Below are 14856 nucleotides of genomic sequence, written 5' to 3' on the forward strand. Positions count from 1 at the left end.
AGGGAGTTGAGGGGGGTTAGGGAAGAGGTGGAGGAGTGTTTGCAGGGGGCTGGATTTGGCTTCCTTTCAGAGATCTAACAACGGGCCCTTTTGGTCAGAAAGCCAACAAACCGAATGCTTGGAAAAGGTATTTATCACTTTCAATCATTTCCTCCATCTTTTAAAGTTTAAATTTGCGGCTCCTAGAAATGAGACAGATCAATCTCTTCTCTTCTCTTCCTTTCCCTTCCCTTCCCTTACCTTGCCGTCCCTTGCCTTCCCTTCCTTCCTTTCTCTCTCCCTCTCCCTCTCCCTCTCCCTCTCCCTCTCCCTCTCCCTCTCTCCCTCTCTCCCTCTCTCTCTCTCTCTCTCTCTCTTTCTGTGTGTCTCTTTAGGATTTCCAGTTACTTTAAAAGAAGATAATGGAAAATAACATTTTTCTCAGAAGGGGTTGTAGACCTCAATACCGCATTCTTCTGGATCAAAATGGACTGTTTATCTTATATATCCTTTTAAATAAGAATGACTAAATATAAAAGACATAGCTGAAGCACTGGACATTTCATCTCTAACTAGGTGAAATACTGCCCTCAATTCCACCATGATGCTGAGACCTGGAGTTTAGTGGGTCCTAAGAGGCAGATGGTAGAGGACGTAAGTATATTTCATTATGAGGAAGGAGAAAAATTATACCCTAAATGGATTACAGCCTAGTTCTCCCCATGACCAGATACCCTCAGAAGTCACAGCAGAAGATACATTCTAATCATTCTAATTTGAAAATAATTGAGCTTGACACCAGAAATTAAGGGACCTTCAAAAGATGCCTTACCAAAAGAAAGAAAATTTAATTTTCCTATCTCCAAAAAGAGGGAAATGAAAACCTAAGACTCAACTAAAGGGCGAGAACCCCTCTTTGCTAAAATAGCCAATCTTGCTTGGGATCTATGGAGCAAAAATGCAGGAAGGAGCTTGAATGTCTGGGTACTTGGGACAAGATTCCTGCTGGTGGCAACTAATTCCACCTTCCTAAAAAGATATAATTTGGTGAAATATTAGTTACTGGAGGGAAACTATCCCTATGATATCCTTATGGAGGGGGCTGCTAGATTTTCTCTCCCTCACTGTCTCTTCCCTCTCACCCATATTTATCCTTCTCTAGGGACTATTTAGAAGATTTTTTTCTCTTGGTTGTGGTGTTGTTTTATACATACGTGAAGCAAAGTTGATGAAATCTAAAGAACTAGAAAGGAAGATGGGGACATCCATGTTCTCTCCTCGCAAAGATTGCTGCACTCACTTGCATAGTCAGAGAAAATTGAACTCAGATAAGAAGAAATCTCTTTCAAGGTATAGAGACCACCTCAGACTTCGTGCACTTGATGGCCTTCAGCATTTCTGGGGAGCATGACTGTTGAGTCCTGGTTTTTGAACACTGCTGGATAGTACACAGGCTGGGGGAACATGTATTGTGATGGGTGTGCATCGTGCTAGCGTGGAGACATTTACAGGTTGGTCATGACAGGGGTGCTGGTGAGGGCAGGCTGATGATGGTGAAAGAAAAGGAAATACAGTGAGGATTTGAGCTTGGAGAAGACCCCTCCAGCTCTCTGCAGTGGGGGCCTTCTCTCCTTCAGCTGAGCCACTATAAGCAAAATGGGAAAAAAGACCATCCTCACGTTTCTGCAGAGATGCTATTCCTAATGCATTAAGGAAATCTTATGCAATTCCTCTCTTACTCTGAGGCCTTAGGAAAACCTTTTTCTGCTAGAATCTGCATTTGTGATTTGAAGCACTTTAACTCTCTTTTCAGTACTTGGTTTATTAATGAATATCTCTCCGAAGAAATAATGCAGATTTATTTCTCTTATCTATTATAGACCTATCATCTCTAGACAAACAAGTATATAATATATGCTTTGTTCGGTGTTAAGGGAACTTTAGATAAATATTAACGTAAGATACGTGCCCTCAGATACCCATCTCCATCTAATTAGGTAATCTTTGTAAAAAATTTAAAAATATTTCCCTTGAATATGAAACATAGTCATGTTTAAATTAAAAACAAATGAAAGCCTTTATTGTCTTTATGCCATTGCTGAGATGTGTGTGTGCGGTTTGGTGGACCTATGGTTTTGTGGACAAAGATATATGTTGACACAGACACACAGGTTTGTTAATCCACCTCCACCAGTGTTTTCTCTGATGCAGAGAGCTATTAAGCAGGCATGGTATTCAGGCATATGTAAGGCAGAAATTCTTTTTTATTACCGATTTTGTTAAAAATCTTATATTTAAGAGAGAATAAAGACACCACGTCTGAGGATATCCAGGACCGACTTTGCAGTATATAATTCTCAGACCCATTTCCCCTCAGCCATAATTAGCGGAATTACGCGCCTGCCAGAAACCAAATTGCCGTATGGCCAAATCTGGCAGAATCCTGGCGTTGGCACTGTTCTTTCAGCGCAATTCTTTTCTCTGCACAGATTTTTAGGAGATTCGGGTCACTTCCGGAGCCTGGATGGCGAGTCCCCTCAGCCAGAGCAGTCAGCGGCCGCCTGGCTCCGCCGGGAACACGGCGCCAGCATCGATTTCCTTTCTCTTTTCTTTCTGGTTGATCCCAGGACTTCGAGAGTTCTTTCGTTAATTATAACAGGCTGATTTTTAGGGGGGGTTTTTTGGTGGGTTTTTTTTTTTTGGTTTTGGTTTGTTTATTTGTTTGTTTGTTTTTCCATGTAGTAATTATTTAGTATTGGATTTCACTAACTTCGACTAAACTGAAGCTTGGCGAAAGCCGCTTGCACGCAGGACAATCAATGGCCGACACGGGAGGACAGCGGGACGAGGGCCCGCGCTGGGAAGCGCCTGCTCCGCTCCTGCGGCGCCCGAGCAGAACCGGCGAGCCAGGCACAATCACACCCGTAATCCTCACTGATGCACTTGCGTGCGCTCTATGGGCACTGATAGCTGAGCACACAGGTGGGTACTTTTCTTTGTGGGGCAGAGCAGACTCTAATGAGATCCCGGAGAGCTCTGGGCATGTGGGAGGCGCGAGCCGGCGCGGGTGCCCGGGCATTCAAGGACATGCTGCTGCGAACCGATCCGGAGGTTTTGCAAGTTAGTACCCTGTGCCTCCGGGGGTTCCGGTGCTTATCTACAGGGACACATCCTAACTGCGGATTGTTTGTTGCTAACCACCACTGCCAAGACCAAGAATCAGCCAGCTTTCCCTTCCTTCTCTGCCTGTCTGCTTGTTCCTGTGGAAAGGGTACCTCTCAAATGGGGAAAGAAACCCTCCCCCTATTTTGTTTCTTATGCCCAGTCTTCGGATAGAGAAGTGGGGTGTGTGTGTGTGTGTGTGTGTGTAATCATACACTGACAAAGATTTCTCAAAAAAAAAAATAGTTGAGAGAATCTCTGGTTCCAAAAAAAAAGTGCAGAGAAGTGGATGGGTAGATGGGTGGGTGGAAGGGCTGCAGGCCAGAGGCAGGGAAGCCATGAGAACAGACTTCTGTAAAGCTGGCTAAATCTCAGTTGGTGAAAGTATAAAGGAGGAAAGCAAATTATTCAGATGTTAGGGATCTCAGTATTAAATTCTGGGTGGCTATGTTTTTGTTGCCATTTGCTGCTATAGTACATATGAAGTGGCATAGTCATGTTTCATATAGAAACTCATGATGACAATATCCCCATACAGTTGGGTATGCTTCAGTTATACTTCTAAACATGGTGCACTGTAGGTCTACCAATTTCCGATATTAAGTTTTTCCTTTAGAATACTTCATACTTTAATAACAGGGACAGGCTCATAAACAGTGGTGAATTTCTCTTTTCAAACATTGCAAGAAAAGCAGGCTCACTACCTTCTAAAGCTTAGCCCCACCCTTGAAAAAAGAAGTTTCCCAAATGTGATTTGTCCTAGGAAGAAGAAAGCCCAATCCCATCCCTTCTCCCCTCAAGATGACTGCTCACTTAGTCTCGGGGTTCTGGCCTCTGGGTGCAGACAGAAGAGTGCCTCTTGCAAGGTCCAGAGACATCCCTCCTCTCTCCATGTTGGCCTCTCAAGGCTCACTCCTTAGGATCTGAACCCAGCAGGGATCTCTCAGATGCTGAATGTGTCAGTTGAAGTCAAGTGGAGTGACGCCCCAAATCCACGCTGCAAGTGCATATTCAGCCTAAGAATTATGTGGAAGGGGCTGGTCCTCGCCCAGCTTTGATCATCCAGGAAAAAATACCCGGAGGGCCAGGAAATATGTTTTCCATCGACATAAGGAGAAAACCAGTGTTTTCTTTCTCTCTAGCTCTCTCTCTCTCCATATATATGCATTTTGATAACTATATCTAGTTCTATGCCTTTTATTGCAACAGAAGCAATATCCTTTGAGGAACTGATGCCCCGGAAAGACAGACTCTGTCCTTTTAAACCAGGAAGAATGCACAGAGGACCCGTTCCAACATCTTAGAGCACACTGCACCGGTCTCTATTAGATTTTCCTTTTTTTCCTCTGTCTTTTTCCTTGCCAGGGACGATGAGCCTCCACAAGCAATCAGAATTCTCCTCTTCCTGAATTACACAAATAATCAAAAGTTGAGAGGAAGAGTTGTGGGAATGTTTTCAAAATCTCGCTGTGATGGTGTTTTCTAGTACTGTCCCCCCACTCCCACGGACAGCCTTCAGGCTGTGACCCGCCCCAAACGGTGAACCTGGAGAATGAGGTCCATGCTATTTGAACAGGAAACCTATCTGTAACAACTTTAAAATCTGCCTTGGTTACGAGGTAACTTCAGTTTCAAGAATCTAAAGCTGCGGGGGAGAGTCCCCCATCTCAAGGCCTAAAAGACCCCTTTTTCTGCCCTCGGGGACAGAGCCAGCTCGGAGGTACACGCTAATAGTGGGGGGATTCTCAGTAGAAAATCCAGTGGGGTCATAATCTCGCTCCGGCTCTTTATTTTAGACTTCAGTCCAATTATTTAATTTTCTTCTCTCCCAGGGCCGTTCAAATTGCTCGGGAATATTGCCTTCCGATCTGCCCTCGAAAACTGATGACCTCCTCCGGCCGAAATCAGGCGGAGGAAATGGCAGAAGCTGAGCAGGGAGCTCTGGGCTGAGAACTCGTCCTCCCTTCCCGCCCCGCAGCCGCGTGCTTTGGCCCGCGCTTTCGGGACCGCGACTTCGAGGGGTGCGGGCTGTGATGCTTTGGGTTTTCGTTCCGTCCTAACCCCCCGGTGATCTGGGGTCCAGCGGCCCCGACGCCGCCTCCATGGAACCTTCCGAGGCTTTGGGCGGCTGGGGTAGAGCACGTCCCTCTCCGAAGGAGCCCCAGACGGTTTGCATAGTTCCAGGCAGACGTCAGGTTCTTTTCTCAACCTGAAGCAAACGAAATCTTCAGGAGTCACAAGCTCAGCTCCCAGACCAGGTGGCGCCTGCCCGTTCACATCTTTGTTTTTTTGAAGGGAATAGATTTAAAGGAAGAAACAAAACAAAACACGTCGAATGGGGAGAAACTAGCGGAATTTCCCAGAAGCTGGGTCCCGCTGCAACGTCTCCACTTTAGGGGACCGAGTCACTTTCCCGCATTCGCCCTTCCAGGACCGATCGCTCCCCAAAGCCGTTTTTCCAGAAGTTCGGCCCCCTGTCCAGGCAGCGTCGGAGCTTCCGCAGCCTACGGCGGGTACCGGTCTCCCGCCCCCGCGGGGCGCAGCACCAGGGTCACCAGATCTTCGAAGCCTTTGGACTCTGCTTTCGCGTGGATGGGCAAGAAGGAGCGGCGGGAGTGAACTGAGGGATTACTGACTCCCGACGCCTCCAAAGACCGCACTTCGCAGCTTTGGAACCCCCAGAGCTGCCGACGCCGACGTCCTGCTCCTTTATGGCATTGCGGGCATGGGGGAGTAAATTCAACCCCTAAGTGTCTGCACTAACGGATTCTTTCCTCCTTAAGTCTCTTTCATTTTGCTCAGCAAGCCTCGGCTGCTCTTTGCTTTGGGATTTAACAGACCTCCCCGCTCCCCCAGTGTGTTTTTCCAGCGTGCGTTCCAGATCATCTCAAGAAACCCAGCAGGGAAGGGCGCTTAATGTAAAACTCCAGGGCAACTAGGGGGACAGGAAAACACTCACTTCACACATACATGAATAAGGTAGTGAGTGTCGCTGCAGAATGGTACGTCTGGGGGAGAATGGAGATGCCCTTTTATTTTTAATAGCGGGCTAGAGGCTCGAAATATAGGTAACAGAGGGGATCAAGTTGCTGGAAACTTCGCTTTCGGTGACGTGTCCTAAAAGCTGCTCCCACCAGGGGTGAGATTTCGAGAGAAGCGAGTGGATTTTGTTTTGTTTTGTTTGTTTTTAATTGTAAATATTCAAACTCTTCTTGAGAGGACCTCGTCCCTGCCAGATGTGTCTTCTGATCCTACCAGAATGGAACACGTAAAAAATGTTAAATCCAGTTTGGGAATTAATCGAGTGTAAAATATGATTTTGTCTAGGGTTGAAAGACCAGGCAAATCTTCTGCTTTCACTGAATTTTTCTGACCTCTGTGTCCAGCGATAAGTTTTACTAGATTGTTTTCAATAACAAAAAAGATTTTTAGGATTGTGTCCACTTCCAGGCTCCCCAAGACCTGGGGGTTTCAGGCACATCTTCATTACAGAAGAGGCCAGAAGTTCCATGGGAGAAGAAACCAGTCTATTGAGAGTGGAAGATCTAGGTAGGCAAGCTACAGGATCTTGTCTGTCTTTGTGGCCACGTGATGGCGGTCACCTCTGTTCTTTCACAGAAGTCCTCTCTTTTCCTCCCCATCTTTTCTCTCTCCCATTCATCAACACAAACCATCTGGAAAAAAGTCTCTTTGGGCAGTGATGATCTTCCTTTTGAAGAAAGAAGTATTCTCACAAAGATGCTCTCTATGGTAGTTGAACCATTGGTTCTTCTCGAGAATTTTCCAGGTTGGTCTCTATAGCAAGTATTTTCCCCAAATCTGGTAGCTCTTCACAGCTGGACTACATTCCCCAGCTTCCTTTGCAGTTTGATGTGGCCATGTGACTAAGTTTTAGTCGATGGAATGTATATGCCGTTTCCTGGCCAAAGCTTTTAGCAAGTGGATGTGTCCCCATCCCCTCTCCCAATGCTTTCTGTCCACTTCCTCCATTTGATGCTGACCTTGAGGCCCTAAGGAATAGTGGAGACTCACATGGGAAGAGCCTGGATCACTGAATCACATGTGGAGGAGAACTGCCCACTGACAGGAATCATTTGCCTAAGACTTTACCCAAGGGAGAAATAACCTTCTTTTGTGTTTGTTTCACTGTACATTTTGGATTTTATTCTTGACTAACAGACGAAATACAACTTGATTTTTGTCTTCCATCATCCCTTATAAGTGTCAATGGATGGTAGGTAATCTTTCTTGGGATTAAAACTCTAAGAGGCTCTAAGACTCTTCTGCCTCTTCTTATGTGACAGTCCGAAAACAGCTTCAAGTCATATACACAATTTCAGATCTGTACTTAGATTGTCCAGTCCAGCGTATCTTCAAGATCCTGAGTTTGATTTAATGTGAAATCTTCTCCTCTCCCTAATTCAGGATTGCTTCAGCCTAGATGCCTGTAGAGGGAAGGAGGGGGTGATTTTGGCTTATTTCTTAACCTTGGGTTTCTTCCCCCCCGCCCATCTTCAGCTGCTGTTTCAGATCAACTAGTGGTTCAAAAGGCGGAGAGAGTGGAGGATTGGTTGGAACAATGTTTAGTGATTTTGAGTTGTGGAGATAAGCTAACTAGACCAGGGCTACTGTAGTGGAAACTGCGTAGCACTAAATGAAGCAGAACTTTGGCGATTCGTTACTTAATTTGACATATAGACAAGAGAGTGTAGATCTAGACAATTTAGGATTTTTAAGTAGATTTTCTGAATTATTGGTTTGATATATTTCCAGATCTGAGTAAAGAATCACCGTTCATTCACTAGGTTGTGTAGAAATGGCCCAAACTGGTCCCCTGCAAAAGTGGCTGGTATGAAAGCATTTCTCCAAAGGTAATGAGGATACATTGCCTTGAACTGGTTCACCCAAATTACCCCCATCATCTTCCCTAAGATTGTAGACTAGACTCACTCTCAGGAAATGAGTTCCTATTTTTTGGCCCTTTCCAGTACTAGGAACTGGGCCCTCTCCGTCCTGAAGTTCTGTTAGGCATTCCACTTCTCTTATGGAAATCAAAGCCGCTAAGTCAGATAGTTAGAATGCCTGTCAGACTCTCTGGCATTTTTGAGACACTGGCATCCCTCTTTATAACCAGTGCCAAGACATTCAGGCCAAACTTGGGGTCACCAGTGGGGGAGAAATCCTGTCCGGCCACAGCCTGCCAAATGCAGAAGTGTTAATAATGCAGTTAACTTTGTCTGTGGATAATGCTCGACTATAAGATTTTAGGCCTGTCTACATGCTGGTAAAGGAAAAACTTCAATCCTTCATCGGGTTATTTCCAAATATCTAGATATGTGGTAGTGAGTGGATCAATTAGCCAGGAGACATCTTCTTCCTGCTTACAAACAGTTGCTTGGCATTACGCAGACCTAATTAAGTGTGCATGTTATTGAGTGTCATTCTCTGAGCAAAGAGCTATAGCGCAGGATGTGGGTAGAAAAAAAGCATTGAAATCTATGGGTGAGACTCAACTAAACTTGGAAACCTGCTTACCATTGTGAGCCAGGAGGGATTTCAGATGTCCACAGATAACAACCAAATCGGTCTGGAAATTAGCCTGGTCTTTGGAAAGAATGGTAAATTGGGTTAAACACTGAATTATCCCTCCTGGATGACGACTTGATCCACTTTCTGTAGATTGTGTCACTTTTTCAAGTGTACAGTTGGTTACATTCGTCATCATGCACTTTCTGGGAACAGTCAAAGTGGAAAGGGACTTACATTCAAAAGAAGAGGTAGTGGGTCTCTTTAATGAAACATATTATTCTGACAGTGAGGGCTGTTAGACAATGGAGTGGGAATAGAAGAGTGTGATATACAGTTCCCTTGTGTAGCACTTTGAATACTAGATCTTTTCTAATTTACCTGAGCAGAAATGGATGAGTACTCGACTAGAGACAGGGGCATGTCCAAGATGACCTCTCAAGACCCCTTTTTTTTCCTTCTTTTTTGCTTTTGGCTTCTATAATTTTCTGATAACAGCTGTACCTGTAAAATGTGTCAGATTCAGTAGCAGGGTCAGGGGCTGCTGTCACTTGGCAGACTTCAACAACATGACCCTGGCAAAGACTTTGGAATAAAAACATCAGGAAAATGAACACTCAATGCTCCATCGCCAGAGGACCGGCTGGGAGCTGTCAGGTTGAAATACTAGTCTATTTGGGAAGGGAAAGAACAGGAGCAAGGCCTCCAACACTCCTCTCCTCCTAGAAAATACCCCTCAAGCATCAGAACTGATGCCAAACACATCAAATTAATTAAGAAAAGAGATAAGAGAGGTATTAAGGCTAAGCTTCTACCCTAGCCAGTCTGTCAGTCAACACCCCTATCAGGAACAAGGCACTTCCCGCACTGGGAGGGGAGACACCACAAAGCAAGAGGTGAGGCTGTTCCCTGCACACAGGGAGCCTTATTCCATCTGTGCGGGGGATGGAACATAGGCTTAGGACCCAGACAAAAAGATGAGAAGACTGAGAGACAGGAGAGGTGATGGACATCAGTGCAGGGGGAGGAGGAGAGGAAGCTGCAGCTGGAGGAATCAGACAAGAGAGGAATCCCCGGGGAGGGTCGATCCCTCGGAGTTGGGGAGGAGACATGAAAAGGGGCTGAGGGCAGAAGTGGGAAAAGACTTGTGTCCCAGATTGGGCAATGGCTTGTGCAGTGTAGAGACTGGAGAGGACAAGGTATGTGTTGTTGTGGGCAGCACAGGAGCCTGGTTGAGCAGAAATGCTGCAACACGAAGTCACGGGAGAAGAGGCTGGACGCTGTTGAATTATAAATCTGGCAGGATAAGATGAATCAAACATGAATTTCTGGGTAAAGGTGTTTGTGACAATAATGCTGACAAGGGGAGAAGCCTTTGTTCTGGCTACCTTTTTTTTTTTTTTTTTTTTTTAGCGGTACGCGGTCCTCTCACTGCTGCGGTCTCTCCCGCTGCGGAGCACAGGCTCCGGACGCGCAGCCCCAGCGGCCATGGCTCACGGGCCCAGCCGCTCCGCGGCATGTGGGATCCTCCCGGACCGGGGCACGAACCCGTGTCCCCCGCATCGGCAGGCGGACTCCCAACCACTGCGCCACCAGGGAAGCCCCTGGCTACCTTTTAGAAGTAAAATCCAAGCGTATGAGGGGGGATGCAGTCATCTCTTGTCAGAAACATAAGGCCAACAGAAAAAGCACATTGCTTCACCAGTTCCAGCATGAAGTAGCAAAAATATCTTCCAGCTATAGCAGGAGTATCCAGGGAAGAGCCAAGAAATGTGTGGTAGCGTGTGACTCTGTATATGTCTCCATGTGTGTGTTTAAGGTTGCGGGTACATGGGGACTTCCCTGGTGGAGCAGTGGTTAAGAATCCGCCTGCCAGTGCAGGGGACACGGGTTCGAGACCTGGCCCGGGAAGATCCCACATGCCGCGGAGCTACTAAGCCAGTGCGCCACAACTACTGAGCCTGCGCTCTGGAGCCCGTGAGCCACAGCTGCCGAGCCCACGTGCCACAACTGCTGAAGCCCGCGCGCCTGAAGCCCGTGCTCTGCAACAGGGGAAGCCACCGCAATGAGAAGCCCGGGCACCGCGAGGAAGAGTGGCCCCCGCTCACCACAACTAGAGAAAGCCTGCATGCAACAAAGACCCAAAGCAGCCAAAAATAAAATTGGTTAACAACAACAACAAAAGTATTCTAAAAAAAAAGGTTGCAGGTACATGTCTTTGTATGTTCTGATTGTGTTTCTTCTTGAACACTTTAGAAAAGTATACAAAAGATGCACCAACAAATAGACTAGTGCATTAAATTAGTAGGTAGATAGATGATAAAGTTTGAGAAATATATATCCATGGAGGAAAATGTAATACTAACCACTCAGTATACATGCACACACACTGGATAACATTCATATATATATTACAAATGCACATATACGAAGATACACCATTTCAGGTCTGTACAGAGACATAAGTGCTATTAACTGCTATCCATTTCACATTCTAAGAGAATAACAGACATTAAATGGTGTTTAAATCATCCTATCTATTATTTTGTCTATTAAGGAAGAATACACCTAACCAACTACTTCAAGCACCATAGTGCCTGTTTAAAGAACTACAAAAAATTAGTCCGATATCTAACCTGCATTAGCATGTATGCTGTAGAGGAAAGTGCACTGAATCCTGTAGGAATCAAAATATATGAATTATTAATCCACATCTATCACTTAATACAGAGTATGCTTTGTTTTTCTTATAAGAAAGAGAAATTTTCTTTTTTTAAAAAAAATATTTATTTATTCGGTTGTGCTGGGTCTTAGTTGCGGCATGCAGGCTCCTTAGTTGAGGCATGTGAACTCTTAGTTGCAGCGTGCATGCGGGATCTAGTTCCCTGACCAGGGATCTAACCCGGGCCCCCTGCACTGGGAACGTGGAGTCTTAACTATTGCGCCACCAGGGAAGTCCCCAGAGTATCCTTTGGTAAGCCACTTTCTCTCTGACCCTGTTTCTTCATCCATTAAGTGTGAAAGTTGTTTATAAAATCTAAGCTTCCTTCTAACTATAGTCTTAGAATATATTTATATATTTTAGCTATAGTCAGAATATATATATATATATCACACAATGTTATCCAAGTGCCCAGAAAATTTGGTGGAAAAGAAAATTAGATGACCATAGTTGTCTACAAATGCCCAAATAATTTTTCAGTTCTGTTTTCTAATGACAAAATTCCAAACATTTTGATATTGCGAGGACTGAGGGGTTAATGACAGAAATTTTCACCTTTCAAGAGCTGAGTTGGTGTCGTATGGACAATGAAACTGAGAATGAATAGGTCTATAGTCACTTGTTCTACACAAATGTTGGAGATTATGATGGTAGATTACACAATGGAATGCTTTAGATAAGTCAGTGAGAAAATCGGTTATGTTGGCCATTTGGCATTGGGTAGTCAAAACAGCTTTTTTTTTTTTTAAATTTTAAGCAGATGGGCTGTTTTTCTGTGTTATGGATGTGTGCCCATTTCCTCCACAATTAGTGCTCGGGCCCTCTTCTCTCTAGATCTCTCTCTACCCTCATCCCAGTACTCAACACAGAGACTTTGCTCTGGTCCCCCAGAGCAGCCACATTCTGAAAACCTGTTAGTATGCCGTAACGTTCCACATATGTATGCATTTGAACATACAAACCGTCAAATAATAGCATGCTCTTTTTTGAGGGCTCCTAGTAGAGCACTGGCACTTGCCATAATATTCCATTACAAAAAATGAAAAAAAAAAAGTCTGCAGCTGGTAAACTTCATCCTGAATGTCAACAGGGGTCTGATCCCATAACACAACAGTCTGAGATAACCTGCATCACAAAGCCAAGACTGGCTGTGATTACTTAGCATTTATATAGCACTTTATCTGGGTTCTGTACGTCAGCATCATTAATGGGAGATAACTCACCAGGAGTTACAGCTGAGAAAAAAATTCATGACAAAAGAGGAAGAAAGAAGGGAAAGTTTAAAGGATTTGAGTGATTCCATAGGGGCTTGCGGTTACTCAGTAATGGGGAGAGGGCAAAGATGTTATTTAAAGAGGACAAGGAAAGCTCTTTTGTCTCTCCCCTGTGAACAGGAGTGACTGAAGGTGCAGAAGGAGAGAATGAGTTCAGACAAGGAAGAAAAACCATGCCAGTGAGACTCGCTCAGCCTGAGTTTGATTAAAAGAATTTATAGTTTGTCTTCTATAGCACCTTAGATCCCAGGGAAATTATCATCTAGCAAAGACTGTGATTAATGGTTGGAGGGTGGTTCTGTCTGGAAGCAAGGGGATGGACAAGATACTTTTTAAAATTGGCTTCCAAGCCCAGAAGTCTATTGTCTATTTTAAAAACTAGAATATTAAAAAATCCATCAAAGTTTCATTGTGGCTTATTTTTTTGTTCTACAAATTTTTTTAAATTGAAGTATAGTTGATTTACAATGTTGTGTTAGTTTCTGGTATATAGCAAAGTGATTCAGTTTTTTGTTTTTTAATAAATGTATTTATTTATTTATTTTTGGCTGCATTGGGCCTTCGTTGCTGCACGTGGGCTTTCTCTAGTTACAGTGAGCAGGGGCTACTCTTTGTTGTGGTGCGCGGGCTTCTCATTGCGGTGGCTTCTCTTGCGGAGCACAGGCTCTAAGCGCACAGGCTTCAGTAGTTGTGACATGCAGGCTCAGTAGTTGTGGTGCACGGGCTTAGTTGCTCCGCGGCATGTGGGATCTTCCCAGACCAGGGCTCGAACCCGTGTCCCCTGCATTGGCAGGAGGATTCTTAGTCCCTGCGCCACCAGGGAAGTCCCAATTCAGTTATATATATATATATATATATATATATATATATATATATATATACACACACACACACACACACATATATACATATATATATTCTTTTTTTTTTTTTTTCCGGACGCACAGGCTCAGCGGCCATGGCTCACGGGCCCAGCCGCTCCGCGGCATGTGGGACCTTCCCAGACCGGGGCACGAACCCGTGTCCCTTGCATCGGCAGGCGGACTCTCAACCACTGCGCCACCAAGGGAAGCCCTCATATGTATATTCTTTTTCATATTCTTTTCCATTATGGTTTATTATAAGATACTGAATAGAGTTCCCTATGCTATACAGTAGGACCTTGTTGTTTATCCATTTTATACATAGTAATATGTATCTGCTAATCCCAAACTCCTAATTTATCCCTCCCTCACCGCCTTTCCCCTTTGGTAACCATAAGTTTGTTTTCTGTCTGTGAGTCTGTTTCTGTTTTGTAAATAAGTTTATTTGTGCAATATTTTAGATTCCACATATAAGTGATATGGTATTTGTCTTTCTCTTTCTGACTTACTTCACTTGGTATGATAATCTCTAGGTCCATCCATGTTGCTGCAAATGGCATTATTTCAATCTTTTTCACGGCTGAGTACTATTCGGTTGTGTATATGTACCACATCTTCTTTACCCATTCATTTGCCGATGGACATTTAGGTTACTTCCATGTCTTGGCTATTGTAAATAGTGCTGCTATGAACATTGAGGTGAATGCATCTTTTTGAATTAGGTTTTCTCCAGATATATGCCCAGGAGTGGGATTGCTGGATCACATGGCAACTCTATTTTTAGTTTTTTAAGGAACTTCTATACTGTTCTCCATAGTGGCTGCACCAATTTACATTCCCACAAACAGTGTAGTAGGGTTCCCTTTGCTCCACACCCTCTCCAGCATTTGTTATTTGTAGACTTTTTAGTGATGGCCATCCTGACCAGTGTGAGGTGGTACCTTATTGTAGTTTTGATTTGCATTTCTCTAATATCGATAATTAGCGATGTTGAGCATCTTTTCATGTGCCTATTGGCCATCTGTATGTCTTCTTTTGAGAAATGTCTTCTGCCCATTTTTTGATTGGGTTGTTTGGTTTTTTTGATATTGAGTTGTATGAATTATTTATATATTTTGGAAATTAAACCCTGTTGGTTGCATCGTTTGCAAATATTTTCCCCCAGTCCGTAGGTTGTCTTTTCGTTTTGTTGATGGTTTCCTTTGCTGTGAAAAAGCTTACAAGTTTGATTAGGTCCCATTTGTTTATTCTTGCTTTTATTTCTATTGCCTTGGGAGACTAATCTAAGAAAACATTGTTATGACACCTAGAGTGGTGGGATAGGGAGGGT

Source organism: Tursiops truncatus, chromosome 11 (genome assembly GCF_011762595.2).
Source record: "Tursiops truncatus isolate mTurTru1 chromosome 11, mTurTru1.mat.Y, whole genome shotgun sequence".
NCBI classification, from domain to species: domain Eukaryota; kingdom Metazoa; phylum Chordata; class Mammalia; order Artiodactyla; family Delphinidae; genus Tursiops; species Tursiops truncatus.